The following is a 17,479-nucleotide window of genomic DNA, read 5'->3' on the forward strand; positions in this document are numbered from 1 at the left end:
AAATATTATAAAAATAGCCATCTTCTATCTTGAGAGTGTTAAGAATATCCGTGTTTATATCGGTTTGTCCACTAGTGTGATATAAATAAACAGGCAGAAGTGCTGAACATCATAGTCCAGCCTGACATATCAGCAGCAGAGTGACATACGGTGGCCCGTGAGGCCAAACTGATTATTGTCAGCGCCTGGGAGTGATATGGACTCGTCCTGCCCTTCCACATCTTGAACAGTGGGAGTCATGAACCGCTGCAAGGTGACGCGTCCTTTGATTTCAAGCTCAACTTCAGCGCAGACATGCCGACATTATTAATCACGCCACGCGCCTCGCTTTGAACAACAGGCAGCGGCTCTTCTTCTCGCTTCAAACCACAGGATCGGGACCATCTTTGCGCAGTGAGAAGTCGGAAGCCGAGCGAGCAGCGGCGGGGAATGTGGACCGGACCCGCGGCGGTCCCGGACACCATCGGCCTCTTCTGAGCCCAGACAGCCGCCGAATGGGGAAGGTAGGAAGCCGAGCCGCGGCTCTGACCGCTGTCACCGCTAACAGCTTTATTAAAGCCTCTGCGTGCGGACGTGTTGAAGCGCTTAACTTTGGTTTCGTTTAAGGAAGTCGCTGATAAAAGTTGAAAATTCCCCATTAGCTAGCACTGGCTGCAGATGTGTGTGAGGGAGAGACGGACGGAGCTACGGCGACGTCAGTTTAGCGGAGACGCGAATTAGCATGCTAAAGTTAGCTCCGTGGATGGCGCAGCGGGGCTCCACTCAGGAGGCGCCGTGGGGTTCACGTCAGGGGCATGTGTCCTCACATTCTCCCGGTAGGAATGCGGGGCTGAGCCGAACACCACCCCGGGTCTGTGGGATCCAGATGTGTTCACTCCTGCTGTTAGCTTATCAGCTAGCTGATATGGGCAGCGTTTAAACAGAAGGAAGCAGAACAGCTGACAGAGTCACAACCAATTCACTTTATTTCTATAGCGCCAATTCACAACACATGCTTTACAGTTCACCAGATCATACAGTCAGATTGATTCAAAGTTTTCTATCTAAGGAAAACCATCTGATTGCATTGACTCTAATGCAATCCCTCACACCAAGCATGCTTGTAGCGACAGTGGAGAGGAACAACTCCCTTTTAACAGCAAGAAACCTCCACCATGTTGGTTTTGAATTATATCAGCTTTCGCTCTGCTTCTGATATAGAAGGTAGAGAATAAATATATCCACTAAATCGAGTAGTTGAGCTCAAAAAGGTGATTAAAAAGAAAGTGCACCCAGTTTAAATTCCTGAAGACATCACGACATAGAGAACGTGATCAGATCTATATATGGCTGTGGGGTATTTTAATGTATTTATTTGAATAAACCCAAATGTCAGACTACTTTTGGTCATTATTTGGTAAGCAAAAAATAAACCAAAACATAAAAAAACTGCATGGTACAAATATGCACACCCTCACTACTAATGTTGGGTTTAAAGAAGCAAGTTGGAGTCCAGTTTATTAGATGAGCAATAAAAGCCGATAGCCCATTAATGTGAGGAAGTTTTCTAGGCTAGATCCAAACTATAGTCCATCTAAGACGATTATGAACTTGGAAACTTGCTGATCTTCCTAGAAATAGACCTCCTGGACTCATTCACCGTAGGGCCCGACCGTCTGATGTTTGCAGAAATAGCTAAAAACCCACCACCTCCATCTCAGATTCTACATATCCCCATATCTCTCTCTGAGCTTTGTATCACTAGAAAGCTGGAAGTGTTGCCGGGGAAATATTTCTGCTCTCCTTACATAAAAAGAAAAAGCTACAGGACTTTGTTTGCAAAGGCACATCTCAATCAATCAATTGTGTTTTGGAACAGAGACTGCAGAAATGGTCTGAGATGAGCGCCTATGAAACACGGCGATGGAGGGTTTATGATCTGGGCTTGCTTTGCAGTCCGAGGGTCTGGACACCTTGAACTCATTGAGCAGACTTTTAACTCTATTATATACCAGATTATTTTAGATTTTGTCAGTTAAATAGTAGAAATGGGATCCAAAATGTCTTCAAACGTAATAACTGAAATGCTTTCCTTCATTTTCCATCAGACAAAAAAAAAAAAAAAAAAAATCCTGTAAGTGTTATAGACCATAGAAATCAGTATCCACCTGAAATACCCAGACTGGTGGATACTTCATTTTCTACTATGTGATGGGTGAAGATGTTTTATTTCCATGGTTTTTGGTTTACATCTTTATTTTTCTATTTATATATATATATATATATATATATATATATATATATATATATATATATATATATATATATATAATATTTTTTATATAGTCAGTATTGCCTTGACTTTAAGTTTATTGACCATAAAACCTGACGCCTTAAGTAAATCTCTGTAGTTAAAAAGTCGGACGAATAAAAACGACAACAATACGGAAAATGCGTATAAGCCCTGATCTGATCAAAAGCTCTGTCACATCTAGAGCTATATTAGTAGAGCTTATGTGTTGCTTCTGAAAGTGTTTTTAGGTGTAAGGTCAGTCTTTTCCTGTAACTTTCTTCCTCTTTGTAGTCATTTATTTATAGATGCATGCTCGGCCTCTGCCTGCTGATAATCCGCCATCAGCCTGTTGAAGGCATAGTGATAACGCTTTGATGCTTTACTTACACAGGTTCTAGTTGAGCATGTTTTCTCGTGGACAGCCCTTCTGTGTGTGTGTGTGCTCACTTCAGCTTGATGTCATAGGCGTGTTTTTGTGTGCTCCTGTTTTGGTATCAAAGTGAGGACCCTTTTCCCATTTCACCATGAAATTGTGAACTGTTTGCACAGAACGGTACAAAAGGAGGACATTTTGCTGGTCCTCGCTTTGTTTTCATTTGTTTTTCCTCTTAACGTTAGGTTTAGGACTAAGAGTTGATTCGAGGTTAGGGTTAGATTTAGGGTTGTTGTAAGGGTGAGGGCATAGAAAGGTTGGAAAATGACTGAAAATCAATGGAGGTCAACACATGGTCCTCACTAACCTACCGGAAGATGAGAATATGTGTGTGTGTGTGTATCTATAATATCCTGGTGAACTATATTTAGCCTCTAACAGAGTTTGTAACTTGATCCAAATTGTCTCTCAGGCTACTGAGAGCCTTACGTTTTCTTTCTGGAGGTGAAATGTCTGACTTTCCAAGCATCCTCCTCTTTGTTTAGATTTGCTGCATAAAAGTAAATTTCAGTATATGCTTGAAGGTATTTAAGAGTTATTCGGACTTTAATGGACAACAAGGTTGTAAATTAAGATGTATTTGTGTTATTTAATATTTGATAAAATGACACATTTTGTCCGATGAACGCAGGCTGTGATGTTTGGACATTAAATGAATGAGTTAATACGAGTGTAATCATTGTCAAACGGGTAACTCTGAACACGTATGCAGGAAATTCACATGAGGATCGATTCAAAGTGTAACTATTGACTAAAATGATTCAACTCCAGGTTAAAAAATAATTAATTTAATGAAACATTGAATGTTTCACTGTAAACTATTAACAACAAATGAATGTCACAGTTAGGGTTGGGAATTGATAAGATTTTCACGATTCAGATTCCCTTATTGATTCTGTGAAACAATGAACTTGGTAAGTGGACGGTGACGTCCGTCTACCTTCGCCTGGGACATTCTATTTCTGCCTGCTTCGGTGAAAACCCAAGGCAGTGAACAGGAGCTGCCAACCTATGAGCCAGCCAGGCTACCTGTCTCGTCGCAGTTATCTAAATCTAATAGAGAAAGCATTACTGTACAATTTCAGGAAATACAGGTGCTGGTCATAAAATTAGAATATCATGAAAAAGTAGATTGATTTCAGTAATTCCATTTAAAAAGTGAAACTTGTATATTATATTCATACATTACATACAAACTCATATATTTCAGATGTTTATTTTGTTTAATTTTGATGATTACAAATGACAACAAATGAAAATCTCAAATTCATCATATCAGAAAATTAGAATATTGTGAAAAGGTTCAAAATTGATGGCCCCTGGTGCCACACTCTAATCAGCTAATTAACTCAAACCACCTGCAAAAGCCTTTAAATGGTCTTTCAGTCTAGTTCTATAGGCTACACAATCATGGGGAAGACTGCTGACTTGACAGTTGTCCAAAAGACGACCATCGACACCTTGCACAAGGAGGGCAAGACACAAAAGGTCATCGCTAAAGAGGCTGGCTGTTCACAGAGCTCAGTGTCCAAGCACATTAATAGAGAGGCGAAGGGAAGGAAAAGATGTGGTCGAAAAAAGTGTACAAGCAAGAGAGATAACCGCACCCTGGAGAGGATTGTGAAACAAAACCCATTCAAAAATGTGGGGGAGATTCACAAAGAGTGGACTGCAGCTGGAGTGAGTGCTTCAAGAACCACCACACACAGACGTATGAAAGACATGGGTTTCTGCTGTCGCATTCCTTGTGTCAAGCCACTCTTGAACCACAGACAGCGTCAGAAGCGTCTTGCCTGGGCTAAAGAGAAACAGGACTGGACTGCTGGTGAGTGGTCCAAAGTCATGTTCTCTGATGAAAGTAAATTTTGCATTTCCTTTGGAAATCAAGGTCCCAGAGTCTGGAGGAAAAGAAGAGAGGCACTTCATCCACGTTGCTTGAAGTCCAGTGTAAAGTTTCCACAGTCAGTGATGGTTTGGGGTGCCATGTCATCTGCTGGTGTTGGTCCATTGTGTTTTCTGAGGTCCAGGGTCAACGCAGCCACATACCAGGAAGTTTTAGAGCACTTCATGCTTCCTGCAGCTGACCAACTTTTTGGAGATGCAGATTTCATTTTCCAACAGGACTTGGCACCTGCACACAGTGCCAAAGCTACCAGTACCTGGTTGAAGGACCATGGTATCCCTGTTCTTAATTGGCCAGCAAACTCTCCTGACCTTAACCCCATAGAAAATCTATGGGGTATTGTGAAGAAGAAGATGCAATACACCAGACCCAACAATTCAGAAGAGCTAAAAGCCACTATTAGAGCAACCTGGGCTATCATAACACCTGAGCAGTGCCACAGACTGATCGACTCCATGCCACGCCGCATTGCTGCAGTAATACAGGCCAAAGGAGGCCCAACTAAATACTGAGTGCTGTACATGCTCATACTTTTCATGTTCATACTTTTCAGTTGGCCAACATTTCTATAAATCCTTTGTTTTTATTGGTCTTCAGTAATATTCTAATTTTCTGATATGATGAATTTGAGATTTTCATTTGTTGTCATTTGTAATCATCAAAATTAAACAAAATAAACATCTGAAATATATGAGTTTGTATGTAATGTATGAATATAATATACAAGTTTCACTTTTTAAATGGAATTACTGAAATCAATCTACTTTTTCATGATATTCTAATTTTATGACCAGCACCTGTAAACATCATCTCTCGCTGATTTAAATAAACGAGCGTCACCTTTGTCTCGCTCCCTGAACTGCGGAGCAACTTCGTAGCATGTTTAATAACCCCAAAGAGAGGTGGGAAATTGGTTTATTTCCAGAAATGGCATACGCTTTACTAGGAACCACATTAAGCACAGCCAGTGGTATAAAACTAGCTACTTACCACCAGAGTTGCCTTCCATGCTGTTCGTAACTTTAGATTCTGTCCGGAAGCATCAAAAACACAGCATTTGTTAAAATGTGTGCCATGTTTTGTGCGCAGGTGTTTTCTGCACGTTGGATGTATTTCCTCCCGCGGATGTAATTGCCTCTTCGCAATGATTGCAAAGCGCCTTGTTGCCATCTTTCTCTTCCTAAAAGGAATAGTACACCCAAAACATGATTAGCCTTCATTTTCTACTCACCCCCATGCTGAACAACACTCTGGAGTACTTTTTTGATACCTCAAATGCATCTGGAGATCTGGGAGACTTCTTGCTGTCTGATGACATTCAAATAATGGAGGTCTATTGTGCCCGAGACAGAAAGGTCCATAAAAGTCCACAAAAACATGTCAATAATCCTCCATACTGCTCGTCCAATGTATTCCAAGTGTCCTGAGTGGGTAGCATCCAGAATTTACTCGAAACGAAGTCATTTAGAATGTTTTTAGAGCATAAACAGTAGTGTATAGGATTTCCTAAAAGCGCGTTCACGGCGCTACGGAAACCGCGGCAGACCAACCCAGACGAAAGTGCGCATTCAGCTCGGCAAAGAACTCCTGCTCTTCCTCAACACTGAAGTCCTCAGACATTTTTCTTTCGTTGTTTCTTTCTTTGCACAGGTAAACGGCACATTTGTTCTTCTACGCTTGCATTATCGGCAGAGCAGACGCTGAATGCGCACTTTCATCTGGTTTGGTCTGCCGGCTTCCGTAGCGTCCTGAACGCGCATGTGCGCGCTTTCAGGAAATACTATACACTACTGTTTATGCTCTAAAAACATTCTAAATGACTTCGTTTCGAGTAAATTCTGGACGCTACCCACTCAGGACACTTGGAATACATTGGACGAGCAGTATGGAGGAATATTGACACGTTTTTTGTGGACTTTTATGGACCTTTCTGTCTCGGGCGCCATAGACCTCCATTATTTGAATGTCAGCAGACAGCAAGAAGCCTCCCAGATCTCCAGATGCATTTGAGATATCAAAAAAGTACTCCAGAGTGTTGTTCAGCATGGGGGTGAGTAGAAAATGAAGGCTAATCATGTTTTGGGTGTACTATTCCTTTAACCGAACTATCCCTTTAAAAGGAAGATCGCTTTGACCGCTTTTGTTTTGCTTTTCTAGACTTGAGCCTCATACTTGCTTAATAAATGTCATGTGCGTAACTTGCGTAAAAAATGTGACGTAAGATGTGCTGCCCAGAGTGGCTCTGGAATCGTTAAGAGAATCGTTAAGCGAGCTGCCAAACGGTGCCATGGAATTAGAACACACGGAACCGGGTCTGAACAGGAACCGGTTTTCGATTCCCATCCCTAGTCACAGGCCAGCATGGATTTATTGTATGAGAACCAAAGTTTATCTTAATGAATTTGGAATCTGGTTAAATTAACATTAAGACTAATTATTAACACTTGGACCGCAAATCCATTTTGGTGAAATATATTTAAAAAGTGATTTACATAATCAGACATTAACTGTTTAAATACTTGTTCCTTAATGTCGTGTGATAATTCTTGAAGGAATAACAAAAGTTGTAGGGAACCCTTATATGGAGGAGGGAAACCTTATTAATGCAGGGAGAGCTCCTAACCAGCAGGTGGGTGGATGAGTGTTTTAGGGTTAATCGGAAGCTTATTTAGCTTTAAAGCTTCACAAAACTACCTTTAATCACAGTACTAGTAGCAATATGTAGAAGAATACCAGCACTGTGTATTCTGCATCTTCCTAGGGAAGGGAATGAATCGGTGAATGAGCTATGTTGTAAATTAAGAAACTAATGGCTAACAGATGTAATAGAACTCGTTTTATCAGACTATTTTGTAGAGATTCACAGAAAATGTAAATATTAAGAAAAAATGTGTATCTACCGATCTGATTCGGGTTTCGATCAATATGGGGGTCGGTGTGAAGGTGTTAAATAAGCCGTTTGTTCAAGATAGTCTCCGTGTATGCACCTTGATGTTCTTTCTTTCCGGTTCTTTTCCCTGAAAAGAGATCACTCAGGAAAAACTGCCACCGGAAACGGAAGTGGGGCCTGTTTACACAGTTGTAGTCTTTTCGCTTCACTCTGTGTACTCCGACGTCGAGAATCAAGAATCCACCTTTCGTATTCCATTTTCAGAGTTTTTTAAAGTGTTTAACAGAGACGTTAGCACCTCGACGTCGGAGTACACAGAGTGAAGCGAAAAGACTACAACTGTGTAAACAGGCCCCATTTCCGTTTCCGGTGGCAGGGGAATATTGACTATTCCTACAGAACTCAATGGGATTTACAAAATGCTAAATAAAACACTACAGGAATGTTTTTTCTTTACGAAACTTTTTTTGGAACGTCATTGAACAGCGCTGACGACCCGGTGAGTAGCATATTTAAAAAAAGAACGTTTAAGGTTGTTTTAAGGACATTATCGGACATGCTCTATGCAAGCCATTCTAAAGCAGCCAGGGGTGGATTCTAAATGAGCCAAAAAGCAGAGACAGGAGCAATTGTCAAACTTTTGGTGTCGATCATTCGATTTCATCCTGGACACTACAGAAAATGGGCTTAAAGTGTAAAAAACCGAACTTCTCCTTTAATTAGATTAAAACATCAGTTCTGACACGCAACAGGCAGCCAATACCAAGGTGTAATAAACTCACACATCTTCAATGATAATTATCCTAACATGTTGGTTGCGTGATGCGACCGAGGGAAGAACCCCTCTAGCTGTAGCAGCCTGTATTTGGGTCTTCGGCTCTGAAGGTTTTCACTTCTTCCGTTCATCTTCTGTGTCTTTGGTTCCACTCTTTCCTGCGAAACTCAGATAAAGAAACAGTTTATTGTGTGCCGTGTGCTCCGGTCATTGATGCGTGGGAAGCAGAACGTTCTTAACTTTGGCTCAGAGTTTAAAGGATGTCGACCAGTGGTAGTCGGTCAGATATTCTCTGGTGTCTCCACTGGCGATTCGGGGTGGGCCAAGGGATGAGACCATAAGGGAAACATGAGACAATAATTTTACATAAAAAAAGCAAAGCATGTATATTTATCCTCTGGCACAGATTAGGCATAAATATATGTTTTTTGGCCAGTTTGTTTTGTGCATCTTTTAGGTGCTGCATACGGTGCCAACCTCCCCCCTGTACTTAGGCTTGTAGAGCTGCTGACAAAGTGTCTTATCTGGTTAGGTGATCTGAGAACTTTAAGGCATGTTACAAGGAGTGCCGCTAAGGTGAGCTATGAAAGAATAATGTGATACTGAGAACGCTTCCTAACAACAGAACATACCATGGGTCCAATGAAATAAAAAGTCCGGCCTGAGGATAAAGCCTATCTGTGACACTTGCATTGTGTCCTGTGTTTTTCATACCAGCGCTGTTGTGCTTATCATTTGCATGTTTTGAATACAGGGCTGTCAATAGAAACTGCTCGGCCTTAAACCTACAAAAGCTCCTGATATAGTTATTAACAGCAGGTAGATTAAGAGCCCAGAATAAAACCTTTAACTTGATTTTATGAGTTGAGGTGAGAACAAGGCTAATTTGATCCACAGTCGGCTCCTATACAGCATTCCCCCCATGTAAACTGAAATATCCTGCTTGCATTGAAGTATATTTTCAACCATCATTTACTAAGCCAGGTCCTGGATTCAGTTCAGCAAGCAGCTTGTGTTAGAAGATGACATCTGTTTATTCGAGTTGGAGAACTTGAGCTTGGAAATCTCAGAAAAAGTTAAGTTTCCGTTCAGATTTCTTAAGAAAAGGAAAAAAAGAATCTCAAGATGGGAACACAACAAAGTTTGAATAAATTATAGAGCAGATAAGATGCTGGAACAGACTTAAAGTGCCATGTACAAGTAATGAGCATCTCAGTATTTTGTCATTTTGCAGGTAGGGTTGTAAAAATACTAATGGTGCGTTCACGTCGAAGGTAATTCCTGCAGGTTTTTTGATTAATTTTCATTTGGTTTGCTTCACCATCAATTCATGTGACGCTTTACTACCTACTAGCATATTCTAATAGAAGGAGCTTCTATCCACTCGCCCTTTGTCTGTTCAAACCAGGCATGGGACTGAACAATGCTTATTATTGTTCAGTCTTCCGTTTTGAAAAAAAAACCAAACAAATTCAGTCCCCGATTAGTTGATGCAAATTGACGGAAAAGTTCAGATTTTTAATGTTAGTGGAATTCGCTTTGCATCCCCCACAGTTTTCGCTTCACCCTTTTTTTTTTTTTTTTAGGACCCTAGTTGCACCTTTGGCAGAGCTAGAAACTTGTCCTTTCGCAACATTTCGTTTCTGACTTCGCCTCTACTTGGGGATAAAATGTAAACATCACCCCAGTCGCGTCAATTGCGTATAGTGCGTATCTTTAGACTTACATGTAATACCAATACTATACTAGGAAGAATGATCAATACTCGATACCACTTCCAAAACCGCGGCAACGTTTTTGTTATAAGGAATGGTTATTTCTAGTCGAGAGCAAAAAAAAAAAAAACATTCTTTCAACTTACATTTCATGATTTGGACAGAAGCAATGAGGATGGACAGGTCTCCAGACTATTATAACTTACGAGAGAAAAAGCAAATAAAACAAATGCTTCATTTTACATGCTGGAAATGGATAAATAAAAATAGGAAAGTCAGTTAATTTTATATATAGTGAGGTAAAAAAATTATATATTTTTTAACAATCATAGCTTAAATTGATTGGTAAATTGGGTGTTTTGGCTTACTTACCAGGCAAGTGTTCTTTTCTTTTATTTTAAATTCTGTCACTTTCAGCACTCCATAGATTTCTGTCCTTATAGAAAATACACTGTTAATATTATCTAGAGAACTACAGGTGCTGGTCATAAAATTAGAATATCATGAAAAAGTAGATTGATTTCAGTAATTCCATTTAAAAAGTGAAACTTGTATATTATATTCATACATTACATACAAACTCATATATTTCAGATGTTTATTTTGTTTAATTTTGATGATTACAAATGACAACAAATGAAAATCTCAAATTCATCATATCAGAAAATTAGAATATTGTGAAAAGGTTCAAAATTGATGGCCCCTGGTGCCACACTCTAATCAGCTAATTAACTCAAACCACCTGCAAAAGCCTTTAAATGGTCTTTCAGTCTAGTTCTATAGGCTACACAATCATGGGGAAGACTGCTGACTTGACAGTTGTCCAAAAGACGACCATCGACACCTTGCACAAGGAGGGCAAGACACAAAAGGTCATCGCTAAAGAGGCTGGCTGTTCACAGAGCTCAGTGTCCAAGCACATTAATAGAGAGGCGAAGGGAAGGAAAAGATGTGGTCGAAAAAAGTGTACAAGCAAGAGAGATAACCGCACCCTGGAGAGGATTGTGAAACAAAACCCATTCAAAAATGTGGGGGAGATTCACAAAGAGTGGACTGCAGCTGGAGTGAGTGCTTCAAGAACCACCACACACAGACGTATGAAAGACATGGGTTTCTGCTGTCGCATTCCTTGTGTCAAGCCACTCTTGAACCACAGACAGCGTCAGAAGCGTCTTGCCTGGGCTAAAGAGAAACAGGACTGGACTGCTGGTGAGTGGTCCAAAGTCATGTTCTCTGATGAAAGTAAATTTTGCATTTCCTTTGGAAATCAAGGTCCCAGAGTCTGGAGGAAAAGAAGAGAGGCACTTCATCCACGTTGCTTGAAGTCCAGTGTAAAGTTTCCACAGTCAGTGATGGTTTGGGGTGCCATGTCATCTGCTGGTGTTGGTCCATTGTGTTTTCTGAGGTCCAGGGTCAACGCAGCCACATACCAGGAAGTTTTAGAGCACTTCATGCTTCCTGCAGCTGACCAACTTTTTGGAGATGCAGATTTCATTTTCCAACAGGACTTGGCACCTGCACACAGTGCCAAAGCTACCAGTACCTGGTTGAAGGACCATGGTATCCCTGTTCTTAATTGGCCAGCAAACTCTCCTGACCTTAACCCCATAGAAAATCTATGGGGTATTGTGAAGAAGAAGATGCAATACACCAGACCCAACAATTCAGAAGAGCTAAAAGCCACTATTAGAGCAACCTGGGCTATCATAACACCTGAGCAGTGCCACAGACTGATCGACTCCATGCCACGCCGCATTGCTGCAGTAATACAGGCCAAAGGAGGCCCAACTAAATACTGAGTGCTGTACATGCTCATACTTTTCATGTTCATACTTTTCAGTTGGCCAACATTTCTATAAATCCTTTGTTTTTATTGGTCTTCAGTAATATTCTAATTTTCTGATATGATGAATTTGAGATTTTCATTTGTTGTCATTTGTAATCATCAAAATTAAACAAAATAAACATCTGAAATATATGAGTTTGTATGTAATGTATGAATATAATATACAAGTTTCACTTTTTAAATGGAATTACTGAAATCAATCTACTTTTTCATGATATTCTAATTTTATGACCAGCACCTGTATGTAGCTTTAACCCAGTCATGTAATTGTCTTATTTAACTATATTTACCTGTTTTTGCTCCTCTGTATGCTTTGTTCTGTCTCTCTATTTGTTAATAACATTGCTACTGAAAGCCAAATACGGTAATAATTAGTATCAGGATGTCCTTAAAAAACCTGCATCATTGGATTTCTAGTGTTGATGTGAAAGTTTATTTTTTTGTTGTTGTGACTTTTGTTTTTCCACAGATGCAGCTAATTATAGATAAATAATAAGAGTTTGACATTTGTATCCTGCTCCAACCCCCCCCCCCTGAGACAGTTCTTTGTTGAACTATTAGTCACTGTAACGGCTGAGTCAACTGCTGTTTAGTTCAACCAGTTTTTCAGATCTAGGAAAAAGAAGCGTCTGCTAATGCTTTTTTTTTTTTTTTTTTTTTTTAAATAGCTTTACACTTAGACTAAATCTATTTAGGCTGTTCTACAGATTTTCAATTGGTTTTAGGCCTGGACTTTGACTGGGCCATTTTAACATTTCCAAAATGCTTTGATTTGCTCGATTTTTCTGCAGCTCCTCCAGAGTAGCCATGGGCTGTTTAGGTGTTCTTAGATGAATGCTCCCCTTTGGTTTACAGGTGTGATAATGTTTGATAACCTAATGCTGTCTCAGTATAACCCTGACCTTTCTGATGCGTCCTTTAGTTGAGGCTGGTTGATCACTAATGTCTTATAACAGACCTCAAAATGAACGGCTGTGTTCATTTTTAGAGTACGTCCACACAGGTTGGACTGATGAAGTGACTTCTGAGAGTATTAAGGAGGACAAGATTTCTATCAAAGGCATTAGAATAAAGGGGGCTGAATAGCATCAAATGTTTGATATGTTATGTTTATGGGAAGTAAATGCTTCTGAAGCTCAGAGAAAACCCCACATCTGATTAGATGGAATTAATTTCCACCAGATAAACTATCAAACCTATGCGTATGTGAATGTAAGCAGGTTCAGTGTAGGCAGCTTCGTGCTTCGCTTTGACTTTGGTTACATTCAGTTTTTGTCTCGGCTGTTGCGCAATGCCTTGTGCAACTGCTAATGATTTACAGAGGAACAACATTGAGATCGTATTTTGGTTTTGACACTTTGCTCTAATTAGACAATGTTAAAATGTCAATATTTACTATGCATTGCTCTCTGAAATTGTTGCCCTACAGCACAGAAAGAAGTGCTGCAGAAAGCATCTGAAAAGCTGCATTTAACCACAGTGGTGCAAAGAGCTTGGAAATGTCCAATCCAAGCTTTTTTTTTGTTGTTGTAAGCATATGTGCTGCCTGCTGCATCTGTTTCCAGCCTGGTTCTCCTCTCTTTAATCGACAGTGAGGTGTTTTCATCGCACCGCTGAATGGCTTCTTCCCATCAGTCTTGTTTTACAGCTGCCTCTGTGCCATAATGCCTGCCTTCAGTCCGTAATGAAGCTGCAGTTAAGTCATTTTCCTCGCTCCATTTGGATTTCTTCCCAGAATATCTTGGAAAAGGATGCAACCCATAACCCGTTGTGCAAGACAAACCCAGGTCTTCCCAGTCCCTGAGCTGAACTAAAACCATCCGTTGGCACAGAGAGCTTCTTTACACCCTATTTCCATTTAGTTATTTCAGGAGTCGGTGTGAAGGTCAACTGATCATAACATGGATTTCACAAATCCTTTCTTTTGTCCCTTTTGATTCAGGCCACAAAAACAAAACTCATTTCCTTTGCTGAACTCCCCACTGTGTGTCTGTCATTCAGTGCTTTGCTTTGGTGTCAAAAAGAAAGGTCTGTCTCAGGTCACATTTCCTGCTTACTGAAGCAATGTTACATGAAGCTGTTTGCCGAGAGATTATGTAACAAACAGGAAGTAAGAGGAACAGGAAATGCATGAAAGCCTAATAAAGCAGATTTTTTGTGTAAAATGGTTCCAAACAGATTTTTCTTTGTTTACAATTGCTGTCTGGATGTCATGAACATTTAGATAAAGGATCCATGATGTTTAAAGGAGCAATAAGTAAGAAATCTACTTTACAATTAACCAAAATAATCTCACTTGTCATCCAGGATGGAGGAATCATTCCCTATAAACTGTTGGTCCTTCTCATTACAACATCTTGGCAAAGTTTTTCTCCTAGGGTTATGTTCAGGAACTACAGGATTTTGGTTCAGTATGTAAAACTGTATTCACTTTCTGGTTTCTTAGCCAATGCCTTTGAGAGTTCCCAGGGTTACCAAAACAGATTAGGTGTTTGGGAAAAATCCGCATTAGCCTGCAAACATGGAGGCCAGAAGGACAAGCAGACCAGGAATAGCTTCTTACAGTTTGCAAAGTAACTTATTGTAAAACTGATTTGACCCTACTCATCATCCTGAATTTCCTAATCTTTTTTTTTTCTCACACACAAAAACACAAAAAAAGCTATGAAATGAAACCTTTGCATTTATCCCATCCCCTTGGGGAGCTGTGGGCTGCCATTGGGCGCGCCCGGGGAGCAGTGTGGGGTTAAGGGTCTTTGTTCAGGAACCCAGAGTGGCAGTCTGAGGGAGTGGGGCTCAAACTAAGTACCTCAGGATTCCAAGCTCTATGCCCTAACTACGAGGCCGCCACTCCCCAAAGCAGGCATTAGCGTGAAGTAGGGGTGTAAATAATAATCGTTTTGTATCGATCCAACAGTCGACGACCCGATGCATCGACACGTCCGCAAGAGTATCGATTCATGTTTATTTTTTCCTCCAGTCTATTTTTATCCATTTTCTTCCTGGTCGTAATTCTGGCTCCCGTGCTACGGTCGCGCTAAACCTATTTTGCTCTCCTACCCCGCTTCCTGGTATTACTCTTGCAGCCGTGTGTCATAGTGAGCTTGACACAGACATTTTATTTATGCCCAATATTGAAGCACGGTCTACACTATACGCTGTGGGTCTAGATATGGCTGAGGCGGAGAGGAAGTGGGGGCGAGTTTGTCTGACAACAGAGGGACATGAGGGTAAAAAAATTAGCGGGGATCCAGGTTGAAAAAAGGGTCCCAGCGTTCTCGCGCACCTTGCTCTTCTAGCTGGTCAAACCTGACGAGTTGTTTTCTGCAATTGCGGTCATAAAGTCGGCCTGCTGTCTGCGGCACTGTCTGCGCTTAGTTGCAATGCAAAGCCTTTTAGAATCTATAACGCAGGGGCATTATTTATTTTTCAGTGAATGAGGTGTTAATAGGCCTAGGTGAGGTACAACTTTTCTACTTCTGTTATTTGCTGTTGTTTCTCACATAAAATGCAGAAAGATAATACAGCTTTCATTGATTTATTTCAAATTTGAAACATTGTCTAGCCTGTAAGGCAAAAAAAAAAAGAACCAATTAATCGAATCGTATCGTGGTGTATTCTTGACTATTGAAAATAATCGAATTGTTGGGTAAGGAAATCGATACTGAATCGAATTGCCATGATGGATGTGATTTACACCCCTAGCGTGAAGGACCTAAGGTCCCACACTGGCAGCTTATTCCCCCCCAGGCTGGGATACGAACCCATGTGATGGGTGACTTACCCCCTGAGCTAGCCAACCTCAAATTTAGCTGTGCCATGTTCTCCTCTCTCTTGATCTGGCAACCTGTACAACACTCTAACTGGGCGAGGATACTGTGCTACGAGATTATTTTGTTCCAATTTGAAGCTCTAGCTGTTATTATTATTTGGTGCTCCTTATAAGGACAGGAGAATAACATATTTTAATGTTGCAATGCAGTTGTTCAGAAAACAGCAATGATTAATGACCAAATAAAATTTGAGAACCCACCAAGTATTGCATTAGAGGAATCTTTAGTAGTTGTAGTTATAAAAAGATTTTGTAAGGAAATCTGAGGGCTTCCCGCCAGACTCCCTAGATCTTTTGGTTAGTGACATCTTGCAATGGTTTCTTCTAGTTAGACGTATATATGTTTTATTTTATTTTTTTCAAGTTGATGCAGTATACAAAAGGATGTGGTCAATAGAAACGTAAAATCATAATTTGTATCAGATTTTATTTGGCGATCAGCTAGACTCAGCAGGGTAGGTTGTCACCAACTCCAGTTAGGTTTTGTTCTAGTTGTTGGCTTCGGTTCATGTTCAAAATGCAAAATTTAAAAATTGTTGTTCTGTGTCGGAACACTCTTCTTCTTCTGTTGTTTCAAAACTGTTGTTTCGTTTCGGAACAGTCTTCTTCTTCTGTTGTTTCAAAACTGTTGTTCTGTTTCGGAACACTCTTCTTCTGTTGTTTCAAAACTGTTGTTCTGTTTCGGAACACTCTTCTTCTTCTGTTGTTTCAAAACGGTTGTTCTGTTTCGGAACACTCTTCTTCTTCTGTTGTTTCAAAACTGTTGTTCTGTTTCGGAACACTCTTCTTCTTCTGTTGTTTCAAAACTGTTGTTTTGTTTCGGAACACTCTTCTTCTTCTGTTGTTTCAAAACTGTTTTGTTTCGGAACACTCTTCTTCTGTTGTTTCAAAACTGTTGTTTCGTTTCGGAACAGTCTTCTTCTGTTGTTTCAAAACTGTTGTTTTGTTTCGGAACACTCTTCTTCTGTTGTTTCAAAACTGTTGTTTTGTTTCGGAACAGTCTTCTTCTTCTGTTGTTTCAAAACTGTTGTTCTGTTTCGGAACACTCTTCTTCTTCTGTTGTTTCAAAACGGTTGTTTTGTTTCGGAACACTCTTCTTCTTCTGTTGTTTCAAAACTGTTGTTCTGTTTCGGAACACTCTTCTTCTTCTGTTGTTTCAAAACTGTTGTTCTGTTTCGGAACACTCTTCTTCTTCTGTTGTTTCAAAACTGTTGTTTTGTTTCGGAACACTCTTCTTCTTCTGTTGTTTCAAAACTGTTGTTTTGTTTCGGAACACTCTTCTTCTGTTGTTTCAAAACTGTTGTTTTGTTTCGGAACACTCTTCTTCTTCTGTTGTTTCAAAACTGTTGTTCTGTTTTGGAACACTCTTCTTCTTCTGTTGTTTCAAAACTGTTGTTCTGTTTCGGAACACTCTTCTTCTTCTGTTGTTTCAAAACTGTTGTTTTGTTTCGGAACACTCTTCTTCTGTTGTTTCAAAACGGTTGTTCTGTTTCGGAACACTCTTCTTCTTCTGTTGTTTCGAAACGGTTGTTCTGTTTCGGAACACTCTTTTTCTTCTGTTGTTTCAAAACGGTTGTTCTGTTTCGGAACACTCTTCTTCTTCTGTTGTTTCAAAAAGGTTGTTCTGTTTCGGAACACTCTTCTTCTTCTGTTGTTTAAAAATTGTTGTTCTGTTTCGGAACACTCTTCTTCTTCTGTTGTTTCAAAATTGTTTTGTTTCGGAACACTCTTCTTCTTCTGTTGTTTCAAAAAGGTTGTTCTGTTTCGGAACACTCTTCTTCTTCTGTTGTTTAAAAATTGTTGTTCTGTTTCG

General features: G+C 40.1%; 1 protein-coding gene across 3 annotated transcripts in view; it reads left to right on the forward strand.

The window, feature by feature from the left end:
• The first annotated feature begins 109 nt into the window (after positions 1 to 109).
• The window catches only part of bcl9l (bcl9 like), a 61,137-nt gene continuing 43,767 nt past the window's right edge, over positions 110 to 17,479 (forward strand). The window contains exons 1-2 of one of the 3 annotated variants that reach the window (XM_038289934.1): positions 110 to 253; positions 341 to 503. The gene's annotated coding sequence lies outside the window, so the exon portion shown is untranslated. Of the gene's footprint in view, positions 504 to 17,479 lie in introns of all 3 variants that reach the window. The other 2 variants (XM_038289935.1, XM_038289932.1) reach the window with 2 other exon arrangements.

This window comes from Cyprinodon tularosa, unplaced genomic scaffold, assembly GCF_016077235.1.
Source record: "Cyprinodon tularosa strain WSP-4 unplaced genomic scaffold, ASM1607723v1 ctg274, whole genome shotgun sequence".
Lineage (NCBI taxonomy): Eukaryota > Metazoa > Chordata > Actinopteri > Cyprinodontiformes > Cyprinodontidae > Cyprinodon > Cyprinodon tularosa.